We start from the raw sequence: 15,184 nt of genomic DNA on the forward strand, positions 1-15,184 counted from the left end.
TAGTTTGGGACCTTTAATGTTAATTTTACTTTTAGCATATATCGTATTTCGCCATATCTCAAAAAGCTTCTTGAATGAATTGAAGCATTTTTGCATACAATTATAAAATTCGATTATCCAAAGACAATTTTAAAAATTTTTAAGAACTATTCTTATTTTTTATTTCTTTAATTAATAATAGTAAAAAAAATTGTATTGTAATGTATAGAAAGTGTTGCATAATTTGAAAGAATGTTATTTAATGTGAGAAAAATATAAAATTTAAGCTTAATAGTACAAATAGTTCAGAAATCAAATTTTATATATATAACCTTTTTTTTTTCAAATTAGATTTTAGACTAGGAACTATTCAAAAGATTTCGACCAAATTTTACAATTTGCAGTATAAAACTGCACTCTTTAAAATTATATAAAAATTTGTATGCCATTCGATTAAAACTGTTTTCGAGTATTATTAAATAAGACAATAAAAAATAACAAATAATTATTAAAAACTTTTTTGGCCATGGAATTAGTTTTAGATAAACGAATTTTATAATTGTGTGCAAAATGTTTTCAATTCGCTCAATTTCTCGAGATAAGGTGAAATAGGTAAAAAGAAAAATTATCATTAAGAGGCCCAAGCTTTTGACCGCTCTCCTGTCTAAATTATTGGGAATCTGTTTTTCCGGTTGTAAATGACCCCTATATTTTTAGGGTCAAACGTCCGAATCCGAATTAAATAAAATAACAAAAAAGTAATAAATATTTATTAAAAGTTATATTTGCATACAATATCTTTGGACAAACGAATTTTATAACTGTGTGCAAAAACTTTTCAATTTGCTTTAAAAGTTCTAAAGAAATGGTAAAATATGCGAAAAGTAAAATTAACATTAAGGGGTCCAAACTTTGGACCACTCTCCTGAGCAAAGTATTAAAATCATACTTTCCATATTGCAGCTACCCCTACATTTTGGGGGTCAAAATTCTGAATCCGTTTGTATGTTTATTCAAAAAAAGTAAGTTTTTGTGTCTGATTTTGTAACTTAAAATATCGTCTGTTCTATTTACTTAGCATATTTAAATTCAGCTCTGGGCTATTCCACGGAAGTGTCAACTTTTAAGTAAAATTTTTTTTTTATGAATTGCATATTTTAATTGTAAAAATATGTTCAAAAATAGCCAAAGTCTACATATTGCCGTTTCATTTTTGATAATTTTAATTTTTTTGAATCTGGCAGCATTCTAAAGTAATCACATGGCTGACAAGTGAATTGTTCACATTTGTGCTCAAATTGTTTTCTTGAAAAATACTTATAAAATAAAAGAAATGTATCTTTCTTTTGCAATATTTTGATAAAAATATGCATATAGAACAAAATTTAAACATTTTAAGTTTAATATATAAAATAAAAGTAACTTCTTTTACGTCATTCCGTCACATGTCTTAATAATGCATAAATTTCCTGAGAACGAAGATAAGATGTGACATTGGCAAGTTAGATATAAAACCTCTTCAGAGACAACCTAATTTTCAAACTGTTGAAATTTTTACTAATTCTTACATAAATATTAATCCTGTTTATCTGTTACATTCTGTTTATCATTTACATATTAATAAAACATTTTTTAAATGAAGGCTTTCTTCTACTAAACTTTTTGTCATTCCGTCACGGTCATTCCGTCACAGCAAATAGATGTTAATAACTGCTAGCCAACCTGAGGTTAATTTTCCAAATTCACATTTTACATTGCTTACACATTATACTAAAAGTATAAAATAGTTCAGAAAAATAATAGCTGCAAAATTCGCAGAAACTACCAGTTCTAAGCGGCATGCCAAAAGCTTGGTTGCCAAAATGTCATTCCGTCACGCAAATAAAAAGTTCGTAAAATTAAAAGTTAAAAAGATAGAAAATCCTGCTTTTTTAGTTTATGAAGCGCATTATGCCAATAATAATGATATGCATGAGAAAATTTCTTTTTATTTAAAATTAGATACATAGAAACTTCAATTAATTGTTATTTTGCAAGTCAAAATGTCATTCCGTCACATATGGAATTGCCCCTCTTTGAACCATTAAGTTTGAGTCTTAGTAAGTAAAAATCCGATCATTAGATCAAAAGTTATCCAAGGTGTTCTTTTTTTTGAAGCATTGTGTATCCTCTCATTTTATTTTTAGGGCACTGCTTCGAAAATAATATAATTGTAGCAAGTTTTATTAAGTAGCTTCTTGGTATTTCAAACCTCCTTTATGCACTCATACCTCGTATTTATAAGCATCTTATTATTTGATGAATATGATAGAGTCAAAATAATATCTATATTATCTGAGAATAATAAAGATATATAGATTTATATTTACAACTTTTTGACTTAGAAGTAAGAATTTAATCAGTCGACTCAAAGCTAAAATTTTGTTAATATGTTTCCTTGTATTTATATACTTCTCTCATCTACTCGCTTTTGCAATAATTATTAGGATTATAATAATTGTGTGAAAAAAAAACTGGCAAAACAAAATTCATTTTATCTGAATATAATATAGATATCTTGCATTATGTTTATGACTTGCGGACTTTGACGGAAAGATAATTAACTTTATTTGCATAATTTTCTTATATAAAAGATACATAACCATTTTTTCAATTATTTAAAGAAAAAAATACAACATCATGGCCTATAAAAGCAATTAGTTAAGCAAATATTCAAACAACGTTGGCATCTTTAAATTTTATTTTTGCCAATGTTGTATATTAAAAAAAAGGAATCCCCTTTATATATAAGATTATTGATTGTATTTTAACGTTTAAAATTGAAAATCCAATGGTTTACGAAATACACCTCAAAATGTCAACTGTTTATTACAGGCGTTAATTTACTATACAAAATCAAGCATAAAAACATATTTTCTCTGAATATTAATTTTCTTTTAATATAGTAAAAACTTATTTGTTTACTTTTCTGTAAACTTATAGATCAGCTATTGATCCCAGCGGCGGCTGGTTGATATGAATTATGCCGGGTCACACCAACCACAGTGCTGATGTAAAATATCCTCATTGGTAGACGAATCATGGGTTTTAATCCCCTAACTGTTTGTGGTTTTCTTTTTCCATATGATGCAAATGCGATTATTCCCTTCAAGAAGTTCTCCTGGTAGGATAGTTTGTCCCAATGCTTGATCCAGGAGTTCTCTCGTCTTTTGGGAATGGTTAAAAATTACAAGGCTACGGAGTTGAACATTGATAGTCGTAAATTCAAATTTGTGTCTGCATTTCAACGGCGGTTATACAATAAAATATAAAAATCAAACTGATGTGTGTAGTTTATAATTCAAATAAATATTATCATTATTTATAATTTTAATGTTATCCTATATTTGTAAGGCTTGGGGCATCAAAAACACGTGTTGCATTACCTCAAATTCTATCACAACAATAATATTCAAAGTAATATTCTACTGAAAAAGGAGGAACGCGCTCCAGCTTCCTGGTTTGCATCTAGAAACGAGTTTTTACTGACCTCTTAATATGGAATAATATTAGTGCTGGGAGCAGTCAAATCGAAAATATTTTGATTATTTTTCTTTTAATTGACAACATTCATATAATTATGATAATATTTGAGCGAACGATTTTAATTTTTAAGTTAAGCCAATTCTTTAAAAACATTCCTTGACTTCTAGCTTCGTCCGCCATTTTCAAAACCTACTGATCGTTGCCAAAAAGAATGAAATTAATTTATTTAAATTTATCAACATTTATGCGATAAACGTTTAGTTACTTCAAAAATTATAGTGAAAAAAAACCCCACCAAAGCACGTATTTTTTAATTCCCAGTTTTTAAATTTGCTAATTTTTTTTCATTTGGAGAAGTTCTGAAAGTTTGGGAGATAATTTATTTATTTATTTATTGGGAGATAATTTATTTCTTCTATTTTGTTCGGAATATTTAAACATGAACATTATTAAAAAATTCTTGCAATGCACAGGGGATCATGATCCACTAGGTGTTGAGATTTCTATGGAATAAAAAGTTAAATATTGATTAACATTTACTGTTAGAAACAATAGTAGATAGCATTTATTAATATTTTCACTGTTAAAGATAATACCAGCAATAAATTTTCATTCATTATCTTTAAGTCTCAAACATACATATCGCATTAATCTTGCTTTGTTAATCAAATCATGTTTTTTAAATGTTTAAGCATAAATCAATGTAAAATCAAAATTTGAGGAAGAGAAAATTATTTACCTTTTTGCCTTCAATTATTTCAATTATCAACTATCTTGATCAGTTTATAGAACATTTAGTTTTCTTCGTAGATATTGTTTTCCTCTTTGAAATACATTCAGTTTTATATTATGTTTTTTTTAATTTGTATTTCTTTAATATTAATTTGAGATGAGCACGAGGCCGTGGTTGGAATGTTCTACTATATTACTATACTAAACAGCGCATTAGAACTTATGAACGCATTTGCAACTCCTTGAAATGCTTTGAAAAAAACAATAGATGAGTGATGCAAACGATTTATATTTAAAGTAGTTGTATTTTATTAAAGCAAACGGTTTTTCTTTCAAAAATCAAGATAAAATATGGAAGCAATAAATGGTGTAAATTATTGTTTGACATATTCATTAGCAAACGGTATTTAAGCAAAAGATTTTTCTTCGAGGAAATCAAGTTAAAATAAAAAATATAAAAAATATATTTGGTTAAAATATAACGCTATTAATTATTGTTTTAAAACTTCATCAGAACTGGTTTATAAAACTTAATCAAATATAAAATATATTTATTTAAAACATAAAACTATTAATTATTGTTTGAAAAATTCCTTGGCATTTATTTGTAAAACTTAAACTTCTAACACTTAAAAAACGATATATTTTTTTCAATAATGTTTTTCTTTAGTGTTTGATAAACGATAATTTTTAGAAATTTATGATCCCATATAAGACCTAAACAAAACTTGCATTATGTTGGTATAAGTGTTTCCACTCTAACGTTAAAGCGTTTTCTTCTTCTTTTTTCTTCGTCAAAACTCGGAAAAATGACTAACACTCTCATCCAAACCGTTTAATCACCATACTACTGCGAAAAGCTTAACTGCTAGTTAGATTCGTGAGTTTATCGTTTTCTTTCATTGTTTTTAATTGAATTTATGAAGCACGCTGTTATCGTTTAGTTATTCATTTCATGTTAATTTTAAACGAATGTCGGGTGTTAATGAGGAAAAAAGAACATTTTACAACGTCAATTACAATTCCTTTTAAATATTTTAATTTCTCTCAATTTTTCTTATTCCTAAATTTTTTTTCGAAGGTGAAGAAATACATATTTATATGGATGACATGCCCATTAATTCTTTTAAACTAAAGAATAAATCACATTAAAACTTAGAAATAAATAACTAAAGAATAAATTAACTCAGAAACTTAGAATTAAAACTCAGCTTTCGAACTATAAATCGCAAAGAAATATAATTTCATCCGAAACAAATATTATATAAATGCAAACGAAATTATGATAGAGGCACTTAGTTTTGTAAACCGTATCAGGCCAACTATTCAAATCTAGAGTAATCGTTTTCCTTTAGTATTGCCCTTTCGGCGAGAAGAAACTTTTAGAAAAACGTCGTGATGTCAAACAGCTATAGATATTATCGTTCATGGCAGAATGTTGTGCCATGGTAATGCCGTTGATTGCAGCACAGTCCACAACTTTAATTAAAAACTAGAAATCGAGGATTCGATTCAAAAAGTCAATCTAAAAGCCGCACATTAAAAAAAATAAATTCGCTTCGAAAATAGGAATTTTACATTTATCATGACCTCAAATCTTCCCACGGGTGCAGTAAAAAACGTAAAAGAGAAGGACCTTAGCAGTCGACTATGATCTTCATAAGAAAGATAATAAAAGTAGGGGTGGGTGGATATGAGCTTGAAACCTTCGTTGTGAATGAAGCCTATTATCAAAATTAAAAAATAAATAAATGAAATAGAAAAATACTGTTTAACACCATTGCCTAATTTAAAATCTTCCAATTATTATCTTCATACTTTTATTGTGTTTAAATGGAATAATACAGTGTCTTATCATTACCACCCTTAACAAAATCTTAAGAACATTGTCAAGAGAAACCGAATTGAAAACTTTTAAACTTATTTTATTGTCTGATGAAACTTAGAGAAGAGATAGGATTCATGAATGCAGTTTTAATTTCCGTTTGCAATCAAACAAATTTTGATGCTCCTTTTTATCTTCTCTTTCTCAGTAAAGTTTTTTTTTTCTTTTAATTTTTAGTCTGTAACCTATGAGTATATATTTGATAGATTTGATATTTTACTAGAATTCTAAAAAAGTATATTAAGGACGGTAATTACACAACATCCTCAATGTGTTGAGTAATTTATTGACTCAAGATCTAATTTTTTTTGTACACACTAACGGCAAAAAGTTCGTGAAAAGGCTTTTTGGTGACGTTTGTTAAACAATTCATTCTTTTCCACAGAAACGAGTTTTAATTAGATAATAAACTTCTCGTCTTTCTTTTAAACTATGACACCCTGTCTAAGTAGAAATAAAAAATTTTTAAAATAGGCTTTTTATTAATTAATTGATTATTACAATTTTTTTTTTTCAATTTCTGACAAAATATTTGGATATGAAATTGAGTATCTAATAAATTAGATAGAAATTAGGTTTTCAATTGGATAGAAATTAGGTTTTCAATTCAGCGTAATTTACAAATTTTGATTACTAAATTCTTATTCGATCTAAAACAGGGGTTTCCAACTTACATGAGGCCGGGGGCCACAATTAAAAACACAAATCAAATGGCGGGCCGCAACTTTATCAAAATTTTATGTAGGACTCTTACAAAAATTAATGTTTGAAGGAACATTAATTTTACGAAGTTGTTCAAAACAAAAGTATTGAATTACAAATAAAAATAAGAAGTAGAATTTTAAAGATATTTAATTGCATATTAAAGAATTCGGGCTACAATAACTTTAATGTGCACCTATGTATTAAGCAACTAATGTGCAACAGATATCTAATTGTTGAGATATAAAACTTAAAAAAGGTTGGTATTAAGACTTGCATAGTAGCACACAAAATGTTCAATGAGAAAATTGAGGTTTGTCTGCTGCAACCACCAGAGAATAAATATTTGCATTTCAAATTTAAAATTTACAAATGTTTGTGTAAATATTTTCGTCAAAAATGAGTGGTTTCAAAAAGTTATATCGGAGAATTTCTCCTAGAAAATTTCTGATACACACATGTTAAATTATATTCACAAAATACCAAAAAAAATTAAATAAATAAATAAAATAAAAAAGAGCACCATGCACGATTATTTTTGTATTTGAATAAATATTTTCTTGGAAGCAAAACTTGAGAAATAAATTTTTTTGCACCGTTGGTATGTTAAATTTCACAGAAACGAAGAAATTAGTTTTTGATTAACGAGAAAAGTATTTTAAATCCAAGTAGACTTTTTACGAAAATTGTCGGCAAAAAAATTACAACTAATATATTTTAGCTCGCGGGCCACAAAAAAAGGTCTCGTGGGCCGGGTGCGGCCCCCGGGCCGCCAGTTGGAAACCACTGATCTAAATGAAACTTTTTTTTACGAATTTAATATTTTATTCAAGTTTAAACTCATAAAATTACAATTAGATTAAGATTAAAAGCAATCAATTTAAAGTAAAGAAATAAAATAAGAATAAAATTAATTGCTGTAAAACTTAAGAAATAGAATAACATTTAAAACGAATTAAGAAAACGGGACACTGTGATATTAAAATAAAATTCGTTTCGATAGCTCGCCTTTCCATGCAATGATAACACAACTGGTTTTTTTTACCGATCTCTATTTCGTTAATTATATATTTTGATTATAACGGTGTAATAATTTATTTCCACAATATTTTAGTGATTGTGCCAATTTTTTAAATTTTGATGAACTCGTAGTTAAAATTGAATAGATTATCACATTGAATGTATGATAAAAGATTTCAGTTTTGGAATGAAAAAAAAACAGATCTAGATAATTTCTAGTTCCAGTTTTAGATAATTATATTTAAAGTTCAGCTGAAGCGGTTAATTGACCGATAGTTAAGGATAGGGAAAGGGGAAATTTTGAACTAACGAAATTTGCACTAAAAAACAAAAGAAAAAGAATTTAAAAAAAATTTTTTTTTACGAAAGTGCATGTCTACAGTATATGTCCTCTATGTTATCATAACTGACAAATATCACAAACTATCTCTTAACTTCTTAAAGATGACTGAAATAATGTGCCACACCAGGCATTCTGTTTCCAAGGTCATTTAAATTTGAACACTAAAACGCAGCCCATCTATAAGAAGTCGATAATGTGTAACATTTTGTCATGAATACGAGACTTTACCCAATAAAAAATGTTTTTTTTGTGTTTATTAATTCAAATTACTTTATATCAAAATTTTTCATCACCTTGAGCCATCTCTCCCTAATTAACACATGTTTAAAATCAAACGTTTATTAATATTTATACTAGTCTTCCGTAGAATGTTGCCGTGTGTACTATTCTATGTGTGCCGGTACTAGTATACTGTATTATATTAATATAGTGATTATACTAGTGTTCAGCATAGTGTTCTACTAGTGTATTGCTTACTTGTTTATGTGTACGTGTACACATTTGAATTAATCTGTTAAAACTTATATTGCCTCTTTCCTGTAAAAAGATACTGTAAAAAATCTTGTAAAACATCCTGAAAAAGGTACTGAGATTAATTCTGAAAAGATTGAGTAAAAGAGAGAGAAAAAAATACTAAACTAAAATTAAAGATAGAAGATATAAAAGATTATTAGACGAAAGACGAAAATCTGTTCGAAACTTGTAACAATGTTACGATAGAGTTCAAAATTAGAGAATTTTCAGATTTCATTCATATCTTCCAAAATATTAGATAGACTTACATAAAATTTGGTATGAACGTTGATTAATGTATTGAACATTGATTAATATAATACAGATACTTTAATATATAATTTAGCATGCAATTACGTAACTTTGAGAGGGATTAATTTAATTGAAAATGGAAAGTTTTAAAGTTATAAATATATTTTTAAAAAAAAGTTCTATAGCTTTCATATTTTCTAGTTTGTTGCACGCTTAAACATACAACATATATTATCAATTAGAAAATAATATAAGATTCTCTTTATATTGTATGAGTAGTATTTGGAAAACTTAATACTTAAAATTGTGTTTAAAGTTTCGCAAAATTAAAATACATAATTGCTAAAAAGAATTTTTTCTATTTTTAAAAGTTTATTCTAGTACAATATTCAGTTACGTTTCATTACTTTCGATATTAATTGTATTCTGAATGAGAAAAAAAAGTAGGGAAAGTAACTTGTGTTTGTTAAATACAACTTTTTCTCGATGTCAGTTCTCAATTTAGGATTAAAAGCTTTTCATTGCAAAATGAAAAGTAAAATATTAATCATTAATGTGTTCATTTAGTTAATAAGGAAATGTCCAAAAGACGTTTAAACGCAACAACATCTTCTTCAGCAACTCGTGCAGTGAATTGTTCTGTTTTGGTGGTAAAGAGGGTTGTTTTTCCGGCAATTGTTTTCTAAGAAAGCACTTAAGTCAAAATATTAATGCGCTGACCTCCTTTGGACTTCCATTTCAAAAGGGTCAGTCATTTGTGTGAAAGTGGCGCCATTAAGAAAGTTGGTAACCTAAAAAAAGAAATTTGTTTCTTTTGTGATGAAGATAAGACTAAAACATGTTGTGTAAGATTAGAATTAATAGAACAATGCATCTCAATTAGGGTTCGTTTTTCGTAAAAGATTATGTTAAATCACAAACACAAACTTCTACTTTTGTTTCGTTTGTGTGCTTTTAGAGTTTATAAAACTAAGACTAGTTTAAGAACGTGGATTAACATGGCACATTTGTTATGGGCATGGGATCATTCACTGCAGATTGTGAAAGTTTACAGTGTTAGGAATCGCTTATTGCCACAGTTAATTGAATATGGCATCTCAGTTAGGGTTTAATAGAAGATTACGTTTAATCTAAATTTAATCACAATTTTTTACCTTCATTCAAAAATATTCTGTAATTATTTTTACGAATTTAAATGCTAGGAATTTTTTTACTAATAACTCACTGCAGACGATAAAAGAAACAGTGTGTTTTATAATTGTTTTTTATTTTTATGTACTGTATATGTTGGCACGGTATTTGAGTGACTGAATATACATTTTTGAAAATGAGATTTTTCTTTCTTCCAGTTTAAAACTTCTATCTTTCATTTGTGCTCTTTAAGAGTTTAGCGCTTATCAAAACTAAGAGCTACTGAATTACAGTGTTACATTTTTATTCCTTTTACAATGAATGGTTATGCTATGAATAGTAATTGGATGCTAGCAAGTGATGTCATGGTAGGTAACTCCTGGCATTTATCGATTCAGAAGCCAATCAGGTTCGAAACATATGCTTAACGTTCCTTATAGGTATCTATTTAAATCATTAGGTTAGGCATAATCACTTCCCTTCTTACTCTTACCCAATTATAGTATTGGCTTTCAAGCTACGTTTAAATGTATTTTTCTTCTATCATGAATACTTATAAAAAGTGCAATGGATTTGCGTAAATATGAGTAGAGAACATTTATTTTTATAGTACTATTATTTAAGTAAATAAGTTAGATTCAATTAAGTAAATATTCAATATGAAATCTATTTCATTTCAGCACTTTTTCGCTAAGTTTAGCCATAAAAAAAAGTCAATTTAGAAAAACCACTGGAAAATTATGTTAACAGACTGCCGAGGCTTTCTGGTGATAATGCTTATTAGACAGCTTTGCCTAGAGTATAGATACATTGATTCTACATAGAAAATAGTTTCTAAAAGATGCAAAAGATAAAACATTTCAAATTCATTACATAAGAATTTTCAAAAATTTGTAGATAAGTTTGATGCTTGAAACAAATCAAACTGATTTTTGATATAGAAAATAAACCTGCACTCTTTACTAGAAAAATTAAGAATAAATATTTAAATAAAATATTGAATTTTAGTCGCAACTTAATAAAAAAAAAAGAGAGAGAGAGAGAGAAGAACTTAGATTTTGCAGTTCCTCTTCTTTGCAATTTGATCAATAAATTGCATATAAGGTAAACGACCTATATTAACTTTTTCGTTAATACTTATTACTTCACATTTTCATTATTTTTATAGGTATTAAGAATTTTTAATTAAAAGACTCAATTTAAGATGTAATCTAAAATTATCATTCTAAAAATTATATAATTTTATTATTATTTTTGTTGAAGAAGTACTTTGCCAGAAACATAAGAAAAGATAGTTCAAAACATGTTTGAAATAATAGAAATTCATTGTTTAAATAATTCAGTTGTTTTCAAAAATTGATTGTCAACTCGAAAATTACTTTTGATAGAAATTTTTCTATTAGGTGATTTTATCTGAAAAACAAATTTACTTCACAAGTTATGATCACCATCAGCTACTAAATTTGGCATCATCAATATTAAAAGCAAAAATTTATATAACTTTATTTCTGATCTTTTGAGAAAAGGATCAACTAATTTGAGAGCAATCACGTCTTTATTTTGAAACTACCTATTCCTTACATTTTCGTATAATAATATTTGATGCGTAATATTAAATTTAAAATGCATCTTTAAAAAATAATCGTAAATCGTTATGAATTGTTGAATTCGGAAAGTTCTAAAAAATTCTTTCATAATATTCTGTTAGTTGCATTTAGATTGAATGCATATAATATGAAATATTGCAGAAGACGTATACAATTATTATCATCATGTTGAAGTTAGTTAAAATTTTATAAATCTATACAAAACGTTTGTTAATGTATGAGCTTTTGGCACAGATGCAAAGAGAAATAAAAAATTATTGTAATTGCTTTTTGTGATTTTTTTTCCTCCATAAAAAGCCAATCCAAGGTTAAATGAATTAAATTAATCAGATATGGCTCATTCTTATATAATTGGAAATATTAGTTTTAAAAAAATTACAAACCGTCTTGTTTTAATTTTTTTTATTTATTTCTTATTATTTTATTTATTATTATTTTTTTTATTACTGTAAGTATTAAGGCTGATAAAATGAAAACAATTATAGGAAGAGAACGTTTGCATTAACTATAGCTTTTAATAATTTTCTTACTTCTGTTTATTTTTCTTCTTCAATGTAATTGAAATTAAAATTTATCGACACCTGGGGATGTGCTTTGAATTTTGGAGACAGTCGTGAAATTCGATTTCCCCTTATTCCAATTAAGAGCGCAAATAGCTTAGGGGCAACGTCTTATCAATTGGATGCTGGTCAGAAAACACTACGGCGCTGACGAAAAAGTTTCCCTGCGGTAGACGCATCAAAGATCAAAGTCTCCCGGACATCGGGCTAACTGTGAAAGTTAACGCAATCCCGTCCTTCTATATATTAGACGCGCAAACTATTTCACTGAATAAGTCCTGCACGAGCTGCGGTGCGGTGGCTCAGGGGGTAAAGCGTTCTCCTTACGATGAGGTCGTGACCTAGATTCAAATCGAAGCGAAGGCTGGTTGATACGAATTCTGTTCCAGCTCAGTCCAACCACAGTACTAAATTAAAACATCCTCAGTAATATACGGATCATGAGTTGGAATTCCCTCGCCATCGGACTAACTGTGGGAAGATTTTCGTGATTTTTCTCTCCATGTAACGCAAATGCGGGTTAGTTCCTTCAAAAAGTTCTCAACGAAGTTGTTTCAATGCTTAACTACTCAGGAACTACCTTGTCTTCTGGGTTGGGTTCAAAATTACAAGGCTATAGAGTTAAACGTTGATAGTCATAAACTCAGACTTGGATCGACTCTTCAACGCCGGTTATAAAATAAAATAAATCCTCCAAGAAAGGAAAGTTTTTTCTAGGGGCGTTGCCTTATCTTTTGAGTAGGGTTCAAAATTGCAAGGCTTCGACGTTCAATTATGACATTGCAGCAAATGCGCAAAAATATATTATTGATGCACATATGTTTTGACTTTTTACGCTCGTCTTGAAACTTTGAAGTAAGTGTTAAAAGTAGAAAAATGCAATATTTGCATAACTAATGCTTTTGTTTCAAGCTATTCCAATTTCTTAAAATTGAAAAAGTTTGAAACTAAGTTGATTCACAGTTGTCTGATTCACAGTTTTGGTGGAAGACTTGGTAAAGACATTTATAGCTTTAAAGTTTATTTTTATGTTTCGAACTTATACTTCTTTTAATACACACAAATGAGTTGTTGAGAAAATATTCTTGACAAATTTTTAAAATTCATGGTTCACTCAGATTTTTTATTAGAAGATTATTATCTAAGAATATTTAAAATAGCATTGGTTTTCATGAAAAGAAAAATTATTAACTATTACTTAATGTTATAAAGATAGATAATATTTAAATAAATTAATTGACAGAAAAAGTAATCAAACAAAAATAAATAAATTAAAATAAATAATTTAAAAAATAATAATAAAAATACATTAAATAAAGAAAATCTTCATTGTGTGAGATAACAGATTTTAGTGTACATTTAAAGAAATAGACTGAATATTCTAATAGCTTTAATGCAGAGGCGTTATGAATTTAAAAGAAAAATGGGGGGAAGGAGTAAAAATTAATTTGAAAAACGAAATAAAATAATTTTTGTTTTAAGTAAAAAGTAATTAATGTTATTGTTTTTTTTCTTCGAAAATTTAATGGGTCTTGAAAAAAATGTATTGCAATATGTCAATAAAATTCGATTACTACAAGCTTGTTATCTTCTATAACTTCTTATCTATATAACGGTATTAGTTTTCCTACAGCAAAATATCTTAACTCTTTCAGAAATAGATAAGGTGCTTAAGATAAGTAGAATTATCGGAAGATGCGCGTGACCTTTAGAAAATGACACTACATGGAGAGTTATTACATGATAGTATTTTTTTTCTTAAATATTCTAATTTCCTATTGCTAAAGTCCATGTAAGTTGAGAAAGTGGTTCGAAAGCTAAATTAATCCACATTATCCCGCGATTTAATCTAAAAATAATTTTATTAAAAAACATATATTTTTAAAATATAATTGATAATTTTTTATTAAGAATTTTTAATTGAGAGGATTTTTATTGATTGAGAAATTTTATCGATTCAAAAAATATATTGAGAATTTTTTATTGCTTCAAAAAATAAATTGAGAATTTTTCATTGAATTCGAATTTATTATTGATTTTTAATTGAGAATTTTTCATTAATTCTTAATTAAGAAATTTTGATTAATTAAAAATATATTGAGAATTTTTAAAGATTTTTTTTATTAAGATTTTTTTTTGATTCAAGACTTTTTATTACATCTCAATTGAAAAATTTTATTCATTCCTAATTAAGAATTTTTTATTGATTCAAAACACATATTGAAAATTTTTAATTGATTCAGAATCTTCTTATGATTTTTAATTAAGAATTTCTTATTCATTCTTAATTGAGAATTTTTCTTTGATTCAGAATTAATGTTTAGTTGAGAATTTTTTATTGATTTTCAATTGAGGATTTTTCATCAGATTTTTTTGCTGATTCAAAAAGTATTTTGAGAATTTTTTATTGATTCAAAAAGTATATTGAGAATTTTTTATTGATTCAGTATTTTTAATTGATTCTTAATTGATATTTTTTTAATTATTCTTAATTGAGAAATTTTTATTGATTCAAAAAGTATATTGTGAATTTTTAAAGATATTTTTACTGATTCAGTATTTTTTTTATTGATTAGAAAACTATAGAAGATAATGTTTTCTGTAGAATTGCGCATTGAGTCGAAAATCGGCGCTATTTTGCTGATACGTCAGCACTTTTTCTCGACATTTAATTTAATCTCGACATTTTTAATAACTATTTTGAATAAATTTGGCTAAATTTTGTTGATACAGCATTTGATTTTCTCCTACAAGGCGAGGATGGCTAGGGGCTTGTTGGCATAAATTTTAGGCTTAAAAAAAAAATAAAGACAATTACGTTAAATTGCATAATCTGAAAGTCGAATATTCTTACAACCAAAGTGGGAAATTACACCTTGATCAGGGAATGCTCAAAATATTGCTTCCTTTCAATTTCATAATATATATATATATA

Source organism: Parasteatoda tepidariorum, chromosome 7 (genome assembly GCF_043381705.1).
Source record: "Parasteatoda tepidariorum isolate YZ-2023 chromosome 7, CAS_Ptep_4.0, whole genome shotgun sequence".
Classification (NCBI taxonomy): domain Eukaryota; kingdom Metazoa; phylum Arthropoda; class Arachnida; order Araneae; family Theridiidae; genus Parasteatoda; species Parasteatoda tepidariorum.